The sequence below is a fragment of the Notothenia coriiceps genome, unplaced genomic scaffold (genome assembly GCF_000735185.1).
Source record: "Notothenia coriiceps isolate Sejong01 unplaced genomic scaffold, NC01 NC01_scaffold00037250, whole genome shotgun sequence".
NCBI classification, from domain to species: Eukaryota; Metazoa; Chordata; class Actinopteri; order Perciformes; family Nototheniidae; genus Notothenia; species Notothenia coriiceps.
The window spans coordinates 14,683,742-14,704,625 of NW_011369951.1; the positions used below are offsets into that span (position 1 = coordinate 14,683,742).

General features: G+C 40.3%; 1 protein-coding gene across 1 annotated transcript in view; it reads left to right on the forward strand.

The window, feature by feature from the left end:
* The first annotated feature begins 2,849 nt into the window (after nucleotides 1-2,849).
* The window catches only part of mms22l (MMS22-like, DNA repair protein), a 47,934-nt gene continuing 29,899 nt past the window's right edge, over nucleotides 2,850-20,884 (forward strand). Inside the window, exon 1 of the mRNA XM_010796454.1 lies at nucleotides 2,850-2,936. The gene's annotated coding sequence lies outside the window, so the exon portion shown is untranslated. The remainder of the gene's footprint in view (nucleotides 2,937-20,884) is intronic.

A 20,884-nucleotide genomic window follows, 5' to 3' on the forward strand; every position in this document is an offset into this window, starting at 1 on the left:
TTGTTCATTATCCCAAAACATTATTTGTGCAATCTATTAAATGTAAGACTCATTACGATATGTGGGACATTCAAGGCGGGGAAATTCATTTCACCTAAAGTTACGATTGTAGAAAAGTAATTAAAGTTACAGTTTAATGAAATCATGAACCATACATGGAGTCACTGGAGATTGTGAATAAATTACTTCAATTAATCACACGCACACTGATTCAGATGATAACTCTGAATCAGAAAGTTGGGAATCTTCTCTCTCTCTCTTTCCATTTCTTTCTTCTGCTTGTGTGTTTTCATGCATGAGTGTGGTTTTCTTTGGTATACTGCGGCCTTGTGTTTTTAGAGTGTGTGTGCCTCTGAAGGGGCAGTGTGTTGCGGAAGGGCCAGAGGTCTGGTGCACCCCAGAGAACGACCAGGGCCAAAAGCTGCATCCCCCCCACTCTTCCCTCTCCCCGTGCTGTCATGGGATGTCTCCGTGGGTGACGGTTTCCCTGGCAACAAAAGCTCTTTGAGGAGGCTGCATTGTGCGCTCCGAAGGGTGATGCAGAACGGCTTGCTGAAGGTGGCGAGGGGGGGTTTGGGGGGCAAGGCATATAGTGATATTGGATGGAACAGGCACACGAGCAAGGTAAACAACTTTCAGCCATTACTCACCACATGGATCTGTGTCTTTTTTTTTTGTTGCATCCTTGTCGCTAATCAACACTAGACCCTGATTAAAACAGCAACGGCAGCCAAATGAACTTCCATTTGCATATACATGCTGTGTGAAATCAGAACCGATGCCAGTGTGAATTCACCTTGACGTGGCCGTGTTGAATGTATCAAACAGTCACGTCTAAGTAGCTGAACGCTCTGATTTGATGTAGTTACAAATCCATTTCCCGCTGTGTGACAGAGACAGTGTGAGTAAAGCCAAAAAAATAAAAAAAATAAACTCAGAGCGGCTTCTTTTAGGAACCTGCGGCTTGATCCCCTTCTATTAATCGTGTGATGAGTATTCCATTGGGCAGAGTTTATTTGATACAATAGATAAAATACTCACCCCTACTGCAGTGGAAAGTGTGTTCTCAAAGGCGGCTCTGTCAGGGCGCCCCCTGCTGTCTTTAAGGCTGTAAACATCCTCCAGGCTGCCCACCTGTTAGTGTATAGAAACAAATGGTGCGGTCAGAATACAAAACTCATCACTTTTCTACGGTGGCCGACAAGTGCAAACGCGGCTAGAACACTTCTATTAGGAGAAACATGCTGCAGGTTTAGGGAGACTGTGGCTCAGTGGGATAGCGACCTGATCTTCGGATCAGGGGAGAGCAAGTTCCAGTCCCACTGCAGTCACCATGTCGTTGTCTCCCTAGGCAAGACACATCACCCCAAATTGCTCCTGTGGGGATTGCCCACAGTACTGAATGTAAGTCGCTAAGACGCTGGATAAAAGCATCTAACAAGTGACATGTAATGTAAAGTAATGTTCAAAAACGATGTTAATAAAACAAATGTGGCAAAAACCTTGTAAATGAAGAAAAATCTTTGTGCAATCTTCAGAAAACAATCACCAACCAGATGAAACATGCGCATCGTTTAATAAATGAAACACTGCGAATACAAAACGCTGCAAGAAGCTCAAACCACAACGGAAACAGGCACACTAAAAAAAGTGATGCACAGAGTTGGGACCTGAGCGCTTGTTGGCACTTGGGGATATATAAAGTATATAGATAGTCAGGTTTTTTTTTTCAAGTTGGTGAAGACGTTTCTTAAATTGGATGCGTTTTGGCATATTTTAAATGTACATCATTTTTGAACGTGCAGCGCATTTCAAGTGTTTTGGACCTTGTTAGCGCTTTTGCACAGGTTGGCCACCGTATTTTCAGGTAAATGAAGTTAGATATTTTTTTATTAAGAATTTGTCTAAATTGTGCACCCTCCAGAACTCTGATTTGGAAGGCAAAAGATGTGAGGAAAATCTAAGTTTTCATCATTGCAGGGACCAATAAGGTCAAAACACATAACGTTCTCCTGCCTTAATCAACCACATGACCCTTTGCACAACTTGATATCAGCATATCCCCTCTGGCCATCTGTCTTGTGTGGGTTTTTCTGCAAGAAGGTGGGCCGAAATCAAATAGCACACAGTTTATCTAACCTTATCCTGGGCTTTTCATTTCCAAGCCTTATAAACTCAAATCGTATTGACCGCCTGGGAGAGTTAGAACTAACTAAGTGAAATCTACTCGCCGGCAATTGTGTGTGTGTTCATGTGCGTGTGTGTGTGGCTTGCTGATTCTATCTCCCTTCACATTCATTCTCTCCATTCTCTGTCCCTGAGGTGCATCAGGGCTGAGACTGCAGAGTAAATTGTCCCAAATTGAGTTCCTTCTTGCCGGCAGATACAGGCCACATCCCGACCAACCGTTTAGAGGGAGACAGAGAGAAAGAGAGAAAGAGGGAGAGAAAACAATCACGGCACACATCACTCGCTTGAAAGTGTTCTCTCTAATTTCTCTCTTTGCCTTTCTCGTCGGCCCTGTCTCTCCCTCTTTCTGCTGATTTCCCTGCTGCCTCTCTTTCTTCTCCGAGCACATTATACTTCTGCTTTTCCCTTTTTATATCCCTCCCTGTGTGTCTTCCCTTGTCTTTGTCTGCCAAGATAGGTACACATCAGTGTTTCCTTGCCCAGCTTGTTTTTGTTCCTTCTTTTGATGATTCCCTGCCCTCCTGCTTGTTCCTCCATTCTTCTTCCATCCTTTCCTCCCTTGACTTCTGTTCTCCATCACCCCCACCGACAGTATTTCTCTTCATGTCCTTCTCTCACCCCTGGTTTCTATAACCTCCTTTCTGCTCTCTCATCCCACCCTCCATGGCTGGCTGTACCCAGTGACACAGTACCCATCAGCGCAGACCTCCTGGGTGGAGGAGTCTCGCTCTGACAATAATCACACAGTAAGTTTATAACGCTGGCAGCCCAGCTGAGCCGAGCTCAACTGAGCACGCGCGACTCCCCAGACACCGGCACACTCCATTTAACTCAGCAGGGGAGCGGCGCGCTGGCTGGGAAAGGGATGAAGGCTGTGACAGGGATGGGGAAGCCGTCGGGTTTTTGGGGGGATAGGGAGGGTTCTGGGGGCTGGTGACGGAGCAGTGACTGGAGAAAGATATGGAAATAAGATGAGGGAGGATGGCTGGAACTGAAACCAGTGCTGCAGGGGGGTTTGGACTTCTGGTTTTGGGACGTTTTTTTTAAGAAGATGCACATGTCACCATCTGTGCATGGAAGGAACTCCTCTCTCTGCAAATTACCTTCCACTGTATCTCTTTCCATAGCATATCATTATAACTTCTCTTTAACTGGAAAACTTAGGTTTGAAGATTTTATAAAAGCAACATCCTCCTTGTTGAAGACCGTTTTTTTTCCAATATGGTGATGTAACTAACCTTGACCTTTGATCTCAGAAGGTAGAAGAAAGTAAAAAATAACTAAATCTATCTTTTTTCTTCTTCTAGTACTAGGAAATGAAATTGATATTTGGATATTGTTTTAAAAGATCACTGAAATGTGTCTTTCCATAAATAGAAAAGTCCCCTTAAAGCCTTAACTGTAAAAAGGAGAGTTGAGTTGTCCTGAAAAAGATTCCATTAAATGCACCGGGGTTGACTTTACCAAAGTCTGTTGCTGCAGTAATTGGCCAATCACATGTAATATCAAATCAAAAGTGCTTGAGGCCAATGGCTGCGAGCTAAACCATGCCATCCTGGCTAAAAACAGCCAAATGCATCTTTATCTTTTCTTTAAAAATATCAAAGTACAGAGTTATTCTGGTTGAAACGTAACGGTATCATCACTTTTGATAAATGGATGTATTGAAGAGTATTTATTAAATCATTATTATTGAAGGTAATGTGAGGCCATGGATTGCTTTGGCATAAAGAAAACACAGTCCTGCTGTGACATGATTTCTATAAAAAGGCACACTTAATGTCATAACATTGAGAAATACTCTGTAATTACTGCCAATCAACATACATCTCTACTGAAGGCAAAAGAAGACATTGCAATGAAACTGTAGGTAGATACAAGTCAAATTAGAAATTAAAATGGTACTTTTCCAAAAAACAATGAATGGTATTTCTCCCAGTGAACTTCATCTCACTTCTATTTTTCTAAGTTTTGAGATATCTATATCTGAGATTTCTGGCTCCACATCATCACAATGGAGGGAAAGAGAATATAATTGCAGAGGCCAAAGCATTGAGAAAAGCCATTTGAACTCAACAGCATTATGTCTTTTGAGAAACAGTATCTTTGTTTCTCTTGGTAACCAACAGAATATCGGCACTGCGCTCTCCATGGCTCTGATCCTGTGGCTCTTTAAGTGACAGTAAATGGTCTGCAATTATATAGTGTTTCATCAAAAGCTCTTAAAAATACGAATTCACACTCAAACACTATAGCAGCGGGCAAATATGTAAGGCAGAGGATGTGGACAAGATGAACCCAATCAAGTGCATATATCTGTTTTGTGAAAGACACATTGAACCTTTTACATAAGGTCAGTATTTACCGCAGCGTGTCGCAGTCGAGTCATCTTCCTACTATCCAAAAAGACAAAGAAAACAACAAAGAAACTCTTTTGCTTGTTGGGGTTTTCCCTTTCCTGTAGTGTGTTTTACGTTTTAGTGCATGTTAATGGTCTGCCAGTCTAACAACAAAGTTCAGGACACACACACACCTATTTGTCACAGCTGGATGATGAATGCGCTGACAGGAGAGGGGTCAGTGTCACAGACAGTGTGGTCAATTGCCCCCATCCCCTGAGTCTTACCTTGAGCAACACTCCTTAAAGAGTCTCAATCTGCCATTAAGACACACACACACACACACACACACACACACACACACACACACACACACACACACACACACACACACACACACACACACACACACACACACACACACTTCTGTGACATAGCGACATCACTATGTATCACTTGCGCTCCAACACATTTTAATGTACGATAGACTAATAGGCAAGTCATCTCTAAGCAGCTGACCAATCACAACAGACCCAGCCAGCTAACCAATCAGAGCAGACTGGACTCTGCTATCAGACAGAGGGTGAAAAGAGGTGCTGCACAGGCACATGGCTGTGATTACATGTTAGTGCTGTATCATGTTGTTGCTTTTAACCTCTTGAGTATTTACTCAATTGTACAATGTCCTTGGATGAAAGGCACCCTTAAATAAAATGTATTATTATTAAATCCTCAAATTGCAATTGTCCATTGATGCCCACTGTACTGGGGTGACAGTATAATGTAGAGGCAGAGATCTCAAAACGTGGTCAAATAAAACCTATTAAAATAATCCGTTTTTTTGTATTTTGTGTAAACCAATCATTTCAATCTGTGGTAGCAGTCAATGGCCAATTAGACAAGAGACACACTTCCTACTAAATGTGTCACTTTGACAACTTGACATTATTGACACTGGATGTGAATAACTCACACACATGTACACACAGTCAAACTACAGATGAAAATTAGAGAGTAATTTCAATCCAAAACAAACACACATCCTCACAAATGTACACACACATCCTTGCGCCCTGCCAGAGCAGGTTCACAGCAAAACAATATGAGGCCAATCAGGGGACCATTGGTATGGCTCTCCCTCTGCTAATGACGGCACTTTGAAAAGGTAATCTAATTCACCAGCAGCAATTAAGGCTGGGAGCGCCTTGTCACTATCAATTATCCGCTCCTTCACTCATGTTCTCCAGTGTGGACGCTGAGACCGCCTGACACACAGCACTGTCGGACAAATCAACCCCATCAGCCAGCCAGTCACTGAGAACACTAATCATGAGTTTTCAACACACACAGAGATAGATACTTTATGCCTGAATCATTGCTCGATGAACTAAGTAAGCTTGACGTGAATAGGAAGTCCAAGTAGGCTGCAGTTTGAGGTATCTTTACGTAGTTAAACAGTAGATACTGGATCCTACAGAGGGTTACTCTAGGTGGCATGACTGATGTCAGCATCAATCAAATAGTGGTTATCGATCGAAACCCATGCTACTGTGAAGTGTTGAGTGTTAGTGTTTTGGATCATCTAAATCATGCCCATGGAAATCAGGGCTCTGACTGACATGAAACTTTGCATAACTCTTCATTGTTCGAATTCACGACCAATAAGAAATAGATGTTTTAATAAGGGCTGCACAATTTATCTACATTTTAATCCAGATTGCAGTACGGACTAGTGCAATATTTGAAATGGCAGGAGCTGCAATATATGGTAAAATATGTATAAAATATAGAGGGAGAAGTCAGAAACATTCACTTATAATGGAAGCTTATGTTAAAAAATATACTGTATGTTTTCAAATATTTGTATACCAGGAAATGTTTTTTTTTTTAAATGTTTTTGGGGGGGAAGGAAAATAAAATATGTTGTGAATAACTAGTGAAGATTGATGAAAAGTATTTAATTCAACTTGGCATTCAAAATAGTTGTTGCATCCAAGCAAAAATAAGAGCTTTTAAAAATGTCTTGACAATGTCCTATTGCAAAGTTCTTACAAAATGCATAAAATCTGTGAAACAGCATCTCTGACTAAACACCAACATGTTACTTGTTTATTATTAGTTGAACTGCAATGAAACAAGTTGAGAGATACATCAAGTTGAAAGTCTTTTGAGGTTTTACTAAAGCAAGATGTGGAGATTAAATCTGTGGCACTGATACGGTACACAGCACCATGACCTGTCGCACTCTAGGACCAAGGACAACCAATCCAAGTAGACCTTCAGACTCCAGAAAGAAGTACAAGGTACATAAAGGACTCTGTCCAGGTCTTTGCTTAACTGAATCTCTCCAACAATCAAGCTTAGTCAAGGCACTGATGAAGAGGGGATTAGCATAACAGTCCTGCTGCTGTAAAGAGTGCTGCAAAGCTTTCAAAGGACTATAATGACTATGTTACTGGAGAAAATCGAAAAATCCCTGGTACTGACAGATAGTAACGATACTGTACATACATACACATTAACTTTACTTCAATTAATAGTTTAATTTAATTTCACACGTATTTATATGCCATCATTAACAACACTTGTCTGACTTGAAGTCATGTCATCATGTCAGAATACTGTTGCAAGTATGTGTGTATTTGAAAGAAAAAGGAAGTTTAATCGATGGAGCAAAGTTTGGGGATTAAATAAAAGACTGCCTCGATTCAAACGCTCTGACATAAGCAATGATAGCTTATAATGAATAGCCATTCACTCAAAGTCTACACCACTGAAGAAAATAGCAGAAAAAAAGGGTGCAGAAAACATCCCAGAATGGAATAAATGGACACTTTAATTATCACAAGATGGAATCCAAACTATATTCAGTGGTTTTCTCTTCCTATTCAGGGTGAAAGATTAAGATGTTTAGGAATTCTGTGTAACTGAATGGAAAAAGACTTGAATCCCACTGGGAGAAATTCATACCAAACACATTTGCAGAGGTTTATTTAAGTTCATGTGCAAGATAAGCTATAAAAGAAACTGTGTGAAACAGCAATTCCCACCTCAAATTCTCTGTGAAAAAACAATGCAAAGACAACCAGCTTTCAACAGAATTTCATGCCTTTTCCACCCAGGTAGGAGGAAATAATGCCGTCTGTCTTCTGTGTTTGTTATCTAAAAAAAGACAACGTGCTAATTGCATTAACATAAAAAATAGTCGCTTTAATGTGCAATTAGAGTCTCCAAATAACCTGACCTGCATGTCTGTAAGTTAAAAGCCAGAGACATGAGGGAACATACAAACTGTGAGTGTGCAGGACATTCTTGCATCACTGCTAACCACTGATTAAAGTATTTGCTGTATAAAAAGAATGATAAACATGACATGCGCTAACTTCAGATAAGGTACTTCCTGTGTAATAATCAAAATAAGCAAACAAAAGTTATGCCTGAGGTAGTCTGATTCAATATGCTTTAAAAAGTATATTATAAGGACACAAAAGAAATGACTTGGATCCGCTGCAGATCTGGCTGCTACTGCTGAGAGTGATAAAAGCTCCCATAAGGAGAACATATTGGATTTAAGAAACTTGGACCCCAACCAAAAACCACAAGCAATTATGAGAGTTGGAAGTCAGAGCGAAGACAAAAGAAGAAGAATAGATTAATCAATTAAAGAACGGAATTTTAATTATCCCACTGTGGCTTTTTATTTTCTATTAGCACATACCTAATGTGCAGCCTCAGGAACAAGTACAGTAAGGAGAAATAATAATAATAATAATTGGTGCTACTGTGTAATCTTTGCTGGCTACTGTGCTGCGTGAGATATGAGTAAAGTAAAAGGTTAACATACCACGAAATGCTCTTTGAACGAGGAACAGTAATCATAAAAAGGATACAGTGTTATAAATCAAGACAGGAAATATAGAAATCTACTGTAGCTCAAATATTTGAGCTGCTCTCCACTTACAGCTACAGAACAACTGCTGGCTTCTCCTCCAGCTGCGACACTTGACAAACTAAAATAAACTAAAAGCTCTAATTAAACTCTTTGGAAATTGCCCAATTTGTATTTGCCTTTGAAACAAAACGAAAAGATTTCAACAATCATAAGTCTTGACTTTGATGGAAAAAATGTCATGAAACTAGATATAATAATTATTGAGTCATATGACGTTTATTATACTGGAAACAATCTAATCCTATGTCATCACAGGAGCCTACAGTATTGATAAATATATATATATACACTTCTCTAATGTAAGGTTGCAGTTTTTGTTTTATGTGCTTCAGTGATTTCTCTGGATTCAGTTGTTATTCCACGTTTTTCTACACATGTTTGTTATTGATTCCTACGGATCAAAAAATGCCTCCGCTCACCCTTCAAGTGTCAAATCAAATGATCATACAGTGCAGCAGATGATTGAAAGACCTGAGCTTCACAAATCAAATCAGCTCACTTGAAGGAAAAGGCAGATTTAAGGTGCTGTGAAACACAAAAGCTCAATAAGAGCTGCAGGTATTGTGATGTGTGTTCTATCTTTTGTTCCTTGATGTCTGTTTTTAATTTATCTGGTTCTCTTTTGTTTCCTAAAAGACATAAAAAATGGTTCTTGATATGAAGTTTTGTGAGTTGTTGGTTGCTCCTTTTACCTTTTAAAAATAATCTTTGCTTAAGGCAAAACTACCACAGGGCTGACACTAAATATTCATCTTGTAAGTGGAATCGTTTGACTGAACGACAAATGCCCATCACAAGCCAAAACATATGACCTGCTAACTTCTTCTGAACTTCAATTGACTACATCAAAAACAAAGATATCTGCCATTCACCGGATGACAGGCAGATTCTGTTAGCAACTACCTAGTGAACACAGCATTTAACAGAAAAGAGACACATTTCTCTCCAGAGATGGTGAAGACCAAAACAGATCTCAAAGGAGAGTGAACATTGGAATATGAAATACACAACTGGCACCACCTTTCACTGTCTACCACCTGCTGGCTAGCATGTTGAAACATTTTGTATAAAAGGTGAATATACTTCATGTCAGTGTTTTGTTAAGCGTTTATTTTGCTTTCAGAAGAAGTCAAGTCAGTAGATTAAATAATGATAGATGGAGCTATCTCCTACTCACTCTTCAATTAACTGACTAAAACATGCTTTGGCAAAATGCCTTTTCTCTGTTTTCACCACGCCTAGAGCAAACAAGTGCCGCTGAAATTCGTCATCAATTAGGTTTGCGGTTACACAGGGGTAGATTTATCTTACCAGTTTGCCATGCATTTCTTTCTTACAATACCACACATATACTCGTGTTATATCCTTCCTATAATACAAGTTAATACTAGCATTGTTAAACTTGTGATTAGCCATGATGAATAAGATAATTATTGTGATTAACCCGCGATAAATCGTTTTTCTTGATTGAGACCACTACAAAAAACACTCGGCTACATGTTGGTGTTTATACAAACTATGAGCTTTCACCAACCCCAGTCCAAAAAGTATAAACAGTTCATCTCCTCAGTAGCCTTCTAAAAGGAAAAACACTGTAAGCCTGATTTGATCTGCAGCATCTGATGGCAGATCAGTAGAGTTGGTCTTTGAGTCATCACAGTGCTGAAGCATCCACAGGAAGCATGCCCCGCTGCTGCTGACGGACTCCAACAGCCACTCAGAGAGCAGAGACGGCAACAAAGATGGAGGGAAAAGCATGAAGGATAAACAAAAACAAACACAGACATCAAGAGTCATTGAAGCAGTGTGTGAGAGCCACGTGAAGCAGCCCACCCTTCGGAGGAAATAGCAGCTGGTGTGTCTACTAACAGCCCTACAGGGGCCGTGGCCTCCACTGCCACAAATATGGAGAAGCAGAAAGGAGAGATAGGAGGAGGGCTGGGTGATGGAGGGGGACGCTCAGGGCTAAATGGGGGTGAGCAGTTAAGCCTTGTTGGTTACAGTATTGGCAGGAAATGCAGGAGTTGAGAGGGGACATGACGGGTTTACGGTCCATTTTAAAGTCACAAGTAAAGGAAGTGAATGTTTTTGTAACATTATCAGGGTTTACCAAAGTCCTACATAAGAATAACTTTTTGCCAAAGGCAGCATTATTTTCCAAAACAGACTAAAGAAGTAAACATCTCCTAAAAACAACAACTATAAAAGCTCTGATGAATGATGAAAACTGAAAACAAAATCTGCAAACAAATACATATTGAAAATGGGGGAAATACTTAATCAATAAATAATCAAAGTGGTAATCGAAAGGACTTACTTTAAATCCAATGTCATCGTTTCCCTATTAAATGTAATTCCCATTATCAAACAATAACAACAATACAGGTTATAGGACATACACTAAACATATACTTGTGTTGAACAATATTAATATGACATGTTAGAGCAGGGGTCTCAAACTCAAGGCCCGGGGGCCAAATCCGGCCCGCGACTTCATTTTATGAGGTCCCGCAAGAGCTTACAAAGAATATAATACGTTTATTATACGGTTACATGCCACTTTACAGAAGCACGTTGCCCATAAACTACATGTCCCACAATGCATCTCGTTTTGTGACATGCGCACTGAAGAAACTTGCAATTATTTGCCCTGGACTTCTGCTTTCAGACGTAGTTAATTACTAAGTACCGTAATTAAATCCAATTCAGAGGCGATAATGTAATATAATAGATTATTTGATATATATATTATATATTTATATAGTTACAACCGGCCCTTTGAGTGCAACCTTTATGCGAATGTGGCCCGCGATGAAATTGAGTTTGACACCCTTGTGTTAGAGTAACTATATATATAAGGGTAACCTGTGTGTAATTGAAATGACATATTTAATCATTTCATAGTGAATTATGACATGTTCATGATTTGTTGCATCAATGAGTTAATAACTTATTTAATTATGAATTTAAAAAAAGTGGGACTTCAAATTAAACTTATGGCATTGTCATTATTATTAAAATAATGTGTAACCAATTATCTTCTTGAAGACTTGATTCATAGCTCTTTCTTTTTCTTTTTTTCACAAGTTTGTTTTCAAATTGCTCCTTTTTTTAACCCAAAACCAGAAAATATTTAATTTGCTATCACATACAACAAACAAAAGCAGAGCAGATTCTGAAAACAGAAAATGTGTGGTAGTTTTGCTTTGATAAACTGAAATGATCAATGGATTCATAGAAAAGTTCATTCATTCGCTTTTTGCACCTAGTATGACGCAAATACTATGGGACGTAGATGAGTTTTATACAAACAGGCTTACTGAACCCCACACCCACGTGAATTATAACATTCCAAGTCTCAGTTGCTACGGGTCTGCTTCACCTCGTTCTTAGTCCCACTCAGTTAAAAGGTCAAGAACCAAAAATAACTATAATCCACTCTTCAGCAAAGATCATAAAAACTCTCAAGTCAATCGTGAGAAAGAATTGTCCATACGGTTGAAAACACTGAAGTGATCTGATATAGGGAAAGGAAAACCGACGTGCACTGAAGTTCGCTGTCACATTACGCAGGTTTAGACTGGAATCCATGTTACGGTATTTCAAAACTTTCTTTTAATATTACGGAGAAGAAATGGGCTTTTCACTGAGCATAAAACACTCTGAGTCTACAGCATCAGTAACCGACAAACTTCTCCATCTACAAAGCTTATGATAAACAACAACTTCATCAAATATGGTTTACTTTCACTTATTTCTCTCTAAGCTCTTTTCATAAAGCCATTCCAAACACAAACCTAAATCCAGCAGTAAAGCTGTACTGCACGACGTATTATTTTACAACATTTCTCAATATTCCATACGGCGTGTATGTGTGCTTCTCCCATTGCAAGTCTCGTCCACCATGTTCCTTCATCTTCTTTATCTCCCCCTCTTTCCCTATCTCTCTCTACATTTCAATATTGAAGAGAGTTTTATTAAGGGCTAGACTCGGGTGTGCTGAGGCGCTCTCAGTAATTTTCCTACAAAGTGCTTTAATCCATCACACGGCCAACATGTGGCCTTTGCAGCCATACATCATCTCAGCCCAGGGAGGGAGAGGAGAGGGAAGGAGAGGGAGTGGTAGCATAATTTCTGCTCACCTCCTCCTCCTCCTCCTCCTCCTCCTCCTCCTCCTCACCCAGTCTTCTTCTTCTTCTTCTTCTTCTTCTTCTTCTTCTTCTTCTCTACCTTCATCTCCCCCGAGAGTTTCCCACCTGGGAGGGAAACCACATCTTCTGCACATATTCCTCAGACAAGTTCACTCTCCATTTACAAATGAGAGTGAGGCATGAGCGAGGATTGAATGAGGGGAGGGGGGGGGGCAACGAGAGGGAGAGAAAATGAAAGAGATGGAGATAGCCGTGAGTGAATGAGAGGGAGAGAGAAAGAGATAAGGAAAATGGAGAAAAGCTTACTGGAATGAATTAAAATTGGGGACAAAAGCAGGTGAGAGGAAGTCAGACAGTGTGTGTGAGCATGGCGCCAGCACCTGTACTTGCATGAGGAAATAGAAATGGGCAGTGAAGGAGTGTACATGGGGCGGTGGGGTGGTGGGGGAGTGATTCATTTCCCAGCATGCAGCTGGTACAGTATTGCCCTCTGCGTTGCCCCCGGCCAACACCTGCCTCCATTTCGCTCTCTCCGCCCTCCCTGTGCCGAGGAGCAGCGGTGAACTCTGGGCCCCCTGACTAATGGAATGGGCCCTCTCTTCCAACCATTAGACGATTGGTGTCCCTTTCCGCGGCCCTGGGTGCCCTATGCTTCAGGAAAAGGGAGTGAAAGGGGGCGAGGGAGAAGATGGTGACACGTTGGCCTTTTTTCCTTTTGCCAGAACACCTGGCCAGAACATCACAGCCTGGAGTAATCCAGCCAGAGTAAGGCTTCCACATAGCTTAGCTTCTGACTGAGGCTGTTTCTGAGAGGATATTAGAAATTGTGAATTGGGCGCAGCGCTACAAGGTTCCAGAGAAGAAAGTCTCTGAATGTGCACGAATGATCGCGAGGCGTTTGTGTGATTTCATTTAGCCGCTAAATCCAGTGCTCTGCCTCAATTACATCTGCTTTACTCAGATGGAAAACACACTGTGTGAGTACAGAGGGGGGGAGGGAGGTGGCGGGGGGGGGAGCATGGAGGGGATTGAAGATTGAATCTCTCGATGAGCTGATAGCACGTCTGCAGACAGCGAGCCAAGCTGTGCCGCTGTAATGTTATGCTAATGGTATGCTAATGATATGCTAATCTTCCGCCAGTATTCCACCTCAACGGAGAGAAGGGGAATCTGGGAGGCCTTTCACCATTGGTTGGAGACCGGGGACTTCCTGGTGTCAGAGTTCAAGACAGAATCACGCAGACACACACATGCACACACACACATACTTAATTCTTGAAGCAGTCATCTCAGCTAAAATAAAAACAATGCCACACGCAGACCTAATCTGGCTCTAATCCGATTTGCAAAGTCTTAAGTAAGCAAGTATACAATGTGAAGTTATGTGATGTTACTTCAAACTGGGGCGGCTGGATTGTAAGTAAGCCTGGAAGATAAGATGATACTTTTTAATTGATTTTGTATTTTAATCAGCGTGTAATATCAAGTCACTGTGCTGTTGTTCTGAGCATCCGACTATCATCTATTTGAGATCACGATCAGGTTCCTTTTTCCTTTGTCATTGTGTGAGAAACCCTGCACCTGTAATGGCTGCCATTACCTGCCTAGTCAAAGAGTCTCTTTCTCCCGGGCTCATAATGACTGCATTAAACCACCACGTCCTTGTTTTGGAGATGAGACTCACCATTGTGTAACAGTAATCTTTGAATCCACGTCAGTATACTGACACATAATTACAAGCGAGGGATCCTGGGTGCACTGCATTGTTTGTCTCTTTATTTAATGTTTCTACATTTCACTGCATCATTGAGAATGAGCCGATTTACCCTCCAAAAAGGAATCTATCAGCCATCTTTAAACATTTCTAAATGAGCAAGGTGTAAGACAAGTGAAAGATAAACGTAGATAGATAAACTCCATCTCCCCGACACATTTAAAAATCATAAAGACTGACAGGAAACGCTTCAGTGCATCTGCAAAATAGCAACTGCAATGCATCACAGTAAATCTGTCCGTGTGGCATAAAGACATCATCGCGGGTATTTCGCTTTGTTTTTCTTTGTGTTTCACAGTTGCAAAATGGATATGTCAAGCTTGCACAATGGAGAGACGAGATGACATTTTCCTGGATGCTGTACACTAAATCAAAGAGACCAACAATATGTTGAGTGCCAGCATGGAGACATTTGATTCCCATTCCACTCATGCGGCATTACCACTGGAATGCCAGCAGACATCACAATCCTCCCCGAGCCGGCGCAGGGGCTGCTTGTCAGACTTTTCATTCCACTTCAATGTTTTAAATATATATATATACGCATATTACAGCAAATTGTGAAGCGTCTGATTCTTCTTGATATTAGGATATTTACAATGGGCTTGACTTAACAAAGGCGAGTTAGTGTCAGTGACATTTAGCATCAGCCTCTGGCGACAGACAGGTAGAAGATGGTAGTCAGCAGATTGGACCTGGGGGGGATCGTGAGAGTGGGGGTTGCTCAGGATATGGAGGTGCTGGGTTGGACACCTTATTAACATACAACATGCTTAATGCATATCCTTGACAATGGATTACTACAGAATCCCAGCACAGCATCTTTTCACTGGTTTCTACACGACATGATTTCAGTACAATTTCACAAATGTGAAATCACATTATAGTCTGACAAAAAGGGGTGTAACGATACTAGATGTGGAACAGTTTAATGATCAAAAATGCACTATTATCATCGGTGTAACCAAACAACACGATCATCATCCCTTAGATGAAATGATGTTCTCCTTCCTAAATATCTAAACATTGCATAGGCACTGATTTCCACAACACTACTCGAATATAGCTTCATTTTGCACAAGAAAAACCACAATACAAACCAACGATGGGGGTGCAACGATACATTGGCATGGATCAAGTGACGATATTTAGATGTGGATTCCTTTTAAATGATCATACATTGGAAAAACATAACATCTTGTAGATACGGTTTTATTTTTGAAAGGCCCATGGGTCGTTTGTGTCACTATTTCAATCGGTTCCTAAACATTCAAACAGTGCCTAAACAAGGCATATCATCACAATATAAACCAACAGAACATTGATATGGATCCAGTATCGACTTAATGATGAACAAACTAAAGTCATCGATGCAATGAGATAAAATGGTCCATATCATCTTTGAGATGTGCTTTTCTTTTTGAAATAACCATGGAAACACCTTTTCAATACTCCTCCCTTACAAACATTGAATAAATATAAGAATAGGGCACTTTATAGTAAACAGGCCAGTTTTATACTTTTTGATAAAAATGCATTGAAGGGCCCATTAATAATATTTTCATATTAAGGGCTGCTTTTTGTAAGTTTGATTAAATGTAACTGGTTTTGTTAATGTGTCATATGATGTTGTCTTACAGTATATTGCAGACAAAACTTGTGATTCACCAACCTACTAACACAAATAAAGTTAGTGCATATATGTTTTTATACTGCAACGTATTTCTTTTGTTTTTGTAATTCTAAGTGGCATGGAGGGACTATCAGTGGTGTAAGAGCAGAAAGAAATACAGGGAGAAGGCAGAGGTGTTTGTGTGCATACATGAGGGACAATGAGAGAGAGACATGCAGAGAGGAAGACAGAGACGGGGGTGGACTGTCCAATACACTCCTGATAAAGGTCACAGAGATGTTTTATTCATGATCCAGGCAGCAGCAGCGGCAGCAGAAGGGCCAAGGTTGAAATGAGCTTGCGTCCCCGTTCCCCAGGGCCAGCGCTGCACACGGCCTCACACCGGGCCAGCAGACACGGTCCCCTACTCCCCTAACTCTTATCAATAATGCCAAAACGCATACACACACTCTTTCAATATCACTCATCAATAACTCCAATCAGACTGTTCTTTTATTGATGGAGGAACAAGCACCTGCTGCCGAAGTTCCTTCTTTTAAACATGCTTAAGTGATACTCAATTATTTTAAGGGGACTCTTGGAGACTGTAGGTGTGACGTAATGTGGGATTTTCAGACAGTCAGAAGAAGTTCCTTTCAAAATATTGTATGCCCTTGAACAGCCTCTTTGAACTCGCCCTTACAAAAGAAATACAGTATTCCAGCTATCCAAGACCCGCTCAGAGCCTTTTATTAAAAATGTTACTGCAGCAGAGAATTTCTTTTTTTAAGGGAGCTGACACAATTTCAGACTCAACAACCAAAGTAACCTTTAAAGTATTGATGTGGATAAATGACATGTAGTCTTCTGACAATTGGAAAGATTTCACTATGACAGATTAAAACTCAGCCAAATAGGTAAAGACCCAATAATCTCTGAAGACATTCAACTGGAGCCTATTCCACATATTGGAGTTTCTCACAGGCGTGCACTGGTTAGATAGGAGTGTGTATGTGCATGTATGTGTCTTTATATGTCTGTCACTGTGTGTAGACTCTAGTGCCTTTGATCAGATATGAAATATTCAGAAAGGCTGCTGTAATTTGATGAAAGTCAGATATCCCTCAAATAGGAAACAGAAGTCAGCACTTTGGCAGCTCTTGAAAAAAAAACTCAGTAACAGGGAAATGTAAGATCCAGGCCTATATATGCGGAGGCAACAACAAGGGGCTTTTAAACATGCACTGACCTGCTGTATGAACTCCAGTGTGTGCTGCTCAGCCAGAGCTCTGGCGGCTCTGATGCCTCTGTCCATTTGCACCGCATAGAAGACGTGGCGGTTGGTCCCACGATGCCCCTCTGTGGTCACTAGCTTCATCTGCATCAGGCAGACAAGCACCAGCACAACTGCACTGAACATGGAGCCTGTAAAAAAGAAGAAGGCATGGGAGAAAAGGACTGATGAGTCATCAAATAGTTGTAGAAAATGCAAACTTTTATTTAAATGCAAGTCCACAATGTATATTTTAGGACAGTCTTAACCCACATGACTTCTTTAGAAACGATATTAGAGTGTGTTCCTAGAAGTAAAACCAGTTTGGAAGTGGTGCCGTGATGAAGTATTTATTCAAGCCAGCCTTGATGTTAGCATGGCCAGAAAAAAGACTATTAGAAGTCGTTTATTCCATCGGCTGTGACCCTCCTGAATAACAGTCTGTTTAAATAAGTGTCCCCTCCAACACACACACATATACACACCTTGACTCAAACTTAAGCGCCCTTTCCAAGCCTAAAGGATCCTTCTTAGGACATTCTGACACCAACACCATCATCTAATGTGAATGTAGTGTATAGTAAATGATTTATTTTAAATACAACTGATATTTGAGTGGACACAAGCCATTCCAAAAACAAAACCCTCAATAATTGTATTAAGACAAGCAACTTTGTCACTTTAACAGGTAATTTCCCTATTTGTGTGTGTATAAATTGTGTGTTGTTCTGTGTATGGTGAGTGTTGCTTTGCTTTATTTGCCAGTTCCAAAGACACATTTCCATTTCAGATAGATTTGATTGACAATAAAGTAATCTGAATTACAACGGATCCCTCAGCAAAAAGGATTGAGATTTTTCCATTGGATTTTCAAAAATTGCAGAAAACAAGATACTGTCTGTGGTAAATTAAACGTTTATGATACTTGTTTTGTTCAGCAGAATCATCTCCACTTCGGGTTGATGATGTTTAGTAGTTTCATTAGGTGACTTATTAGCAACTGCTGTGTTTAAATGACACATAAAAAATTCAGAAATTTACGATTTGGGTATTTAATGACATATTTACTGGGTATTTTATGCTGTGGAACAACTCTTTAACCAAAATGTTTGAGCTCATTCCTGCACCATTCATTGAAAGCCTATAATAACACTGATGCAAATAAGCATCACATAGTATAAAGAAAGCATGACGGTAAGGTTGAAACTCATGACTATTCAATTTTCCATTCATTATTTTTAAATGTAGAAATTGTGAAAAATGCCCAACATGACATATTCATATAGCAAATGTTGTCCTATCTACACTCAAAAACACAAATATAATAAGTGTATGTATCAAATGATTAAGAAAAGCATTACATCCTCACATTTGATAACCTGGACCCAGACCGAAAAGACAAACAAATATTTGCTCTTTTACATTTTTCAGTTCTAAACTTAGAAACAAAACTTTCCAGAATCCCACTGGATGCTCTCTCCCTAAAATAAAGTTTAAAAACTGACATTATTAATATCCACATTAAAAAAAACACAAACACCTACGATTTTAAACCTTAACACAACACTCCCATCTAACTACACACATGAGTTTAAAGAGTGTGGGATTCAGCATCTCTGCGTTGGCAATTGTGAAGCAATTTGCCCACAGCCACCTCCTCTGTACTCTTGCACGAAATCCACAGCGGCTGCCACCTACATCATGCGCACCACCCACCTGTAGCCGGAGTGAAGCGTCCAGGAGAAATCTTTCACCCAGTGCGATGAAAGCTAGAACTCTGGCATCGAGGGGCCCCGAGCTAGACAACGCACTCTCTCCAGTTCCCAACCCACACGTTTAATCTCCTGGCCCTTGATGCAAATGCTTCTGAGAGCAGAAAGGCAGCGGCGCTCTCATTGTGTGAACTAACTTCCCTCTTTAAGCAAAACAGGAACTTTATCAGGCTTTTCTATGCCAGCGCTTTCCTGTGAACTGTGATAGAATGACAAGTTGTCACCTCTCTTCTCAGTGACTACTTGACAAGAAGAAGAAAAAACACTCAGACCATAGGATGAATGCATTATTGAAGAACATTAATTGCTTACACTCCCACTCCTTCCCACAGATTATGCAACTAACATTTACTGCTGATCCACGAATATTGTCAATATCTTTGTATATTCATATACAAGTGAGTTTATACATAAAGTTATTAGAAAAGTGATTTTATAACTTGTTAGTAAGTTTCTTTCCAAATACACACATAGCTCCTAAACAACAAAAGGCTGAATTTCTTAGTAGTTATTTGGCAAAAATGTCATGGACAACAATTCCATCTTTTTTTGACAGGAGTTTAAGTTAAAGTGAAAGTGCTAAACATTTTTGATGTTTCATCTTCATAATTGTGCGGTTTTTGTGCGAGTCTTCAAGATGTTCAACTAAAGATTTAAGGGTTTTAGAATGTTGGCGGGAAACACGAGCTTCTGTAAATAGTGTTGGACATTTTTTACTTATTTCTGACATTTTCACACCAAAAAATACATCAATAATTAGGAAGATAATCAACGGATCAATAAATAATTTAAGCAATTTTTAGCTGCAAACCTACATCATTGTTACAATTGAATCTATTGCCTGCAATTCATGGGCAACTTCTCTTATGATCTTTGTTGGATTGTTAATTAACGTTTGAAGCAAAGTGCTAACATGTTGATGTTCCAGTTTTTCAAATCTGCCAATTCAGTCTCCATGATATTTCAAGTCACCCTATTATGCTAGTTTTTGGTTTTCCCTTTCTTGTAGTGTGTTTTATAGGTTTGTGTGCATGCAAATGGTCGTCAAAGGCTAAAAGTTGACGCCAGAGGGAGTTTCTCTCCCACTGACTGCAATGGACTCCTTTGTTTACTTCCATAACATAATGTCATTGCTATGTAACATTCACACTTTACAGACACATTTCCAAGCTGATGACCAATCACAACAGAAACCGGCCACAACCGTATGAGAAAAATAAACCCCCAAAAAATAATCAAAATTAATTGAGAAAGTAATCTTAACATAATTAATAATGAATAAAATTGCTAGTTGCAGCCTTACATAATTGCTCAAATTGAATCTATTGCCTGTAATCTCTGTACTTTTTCGAACAAATTCTGCAATTTCACTCCCAAAAACACCCACTAACACACATTGGAACTCCAAACTGGAAGATTGAGATCTCTCACTCCATTTAATTCTGTTTGTATGTTTATCTGACTTCTCTTCAAAAGCAAAGTGCCTCCTCCTGCAGCATTTCCCCCCCAAACAACAAGGAGTGCATCTGACCACCGTTTAAAGTCTACAGCATCCTTCAGCTCCAATCTCCCATGCCGCTGATTGAAATCGATAACCTCACTTGGGGCTCGGGCCCTAGTCAATCCCACTGGAGGTGCAGGGCCGGCGGCGTGCACCCCAACCAGCGAGGAGTGGGGCCTCAGGCAGAGATGGAGTAGACAGGCAGAGAGGGAGGGAGGGAGCAAAGGGTGAGCGCATGAGTACAGCAGAGCCACATTGAACACTGTCAGGGCCTCGGGGCCTTCTGGGACGCTGATAAAGTACCTGGACATTTTTATAGA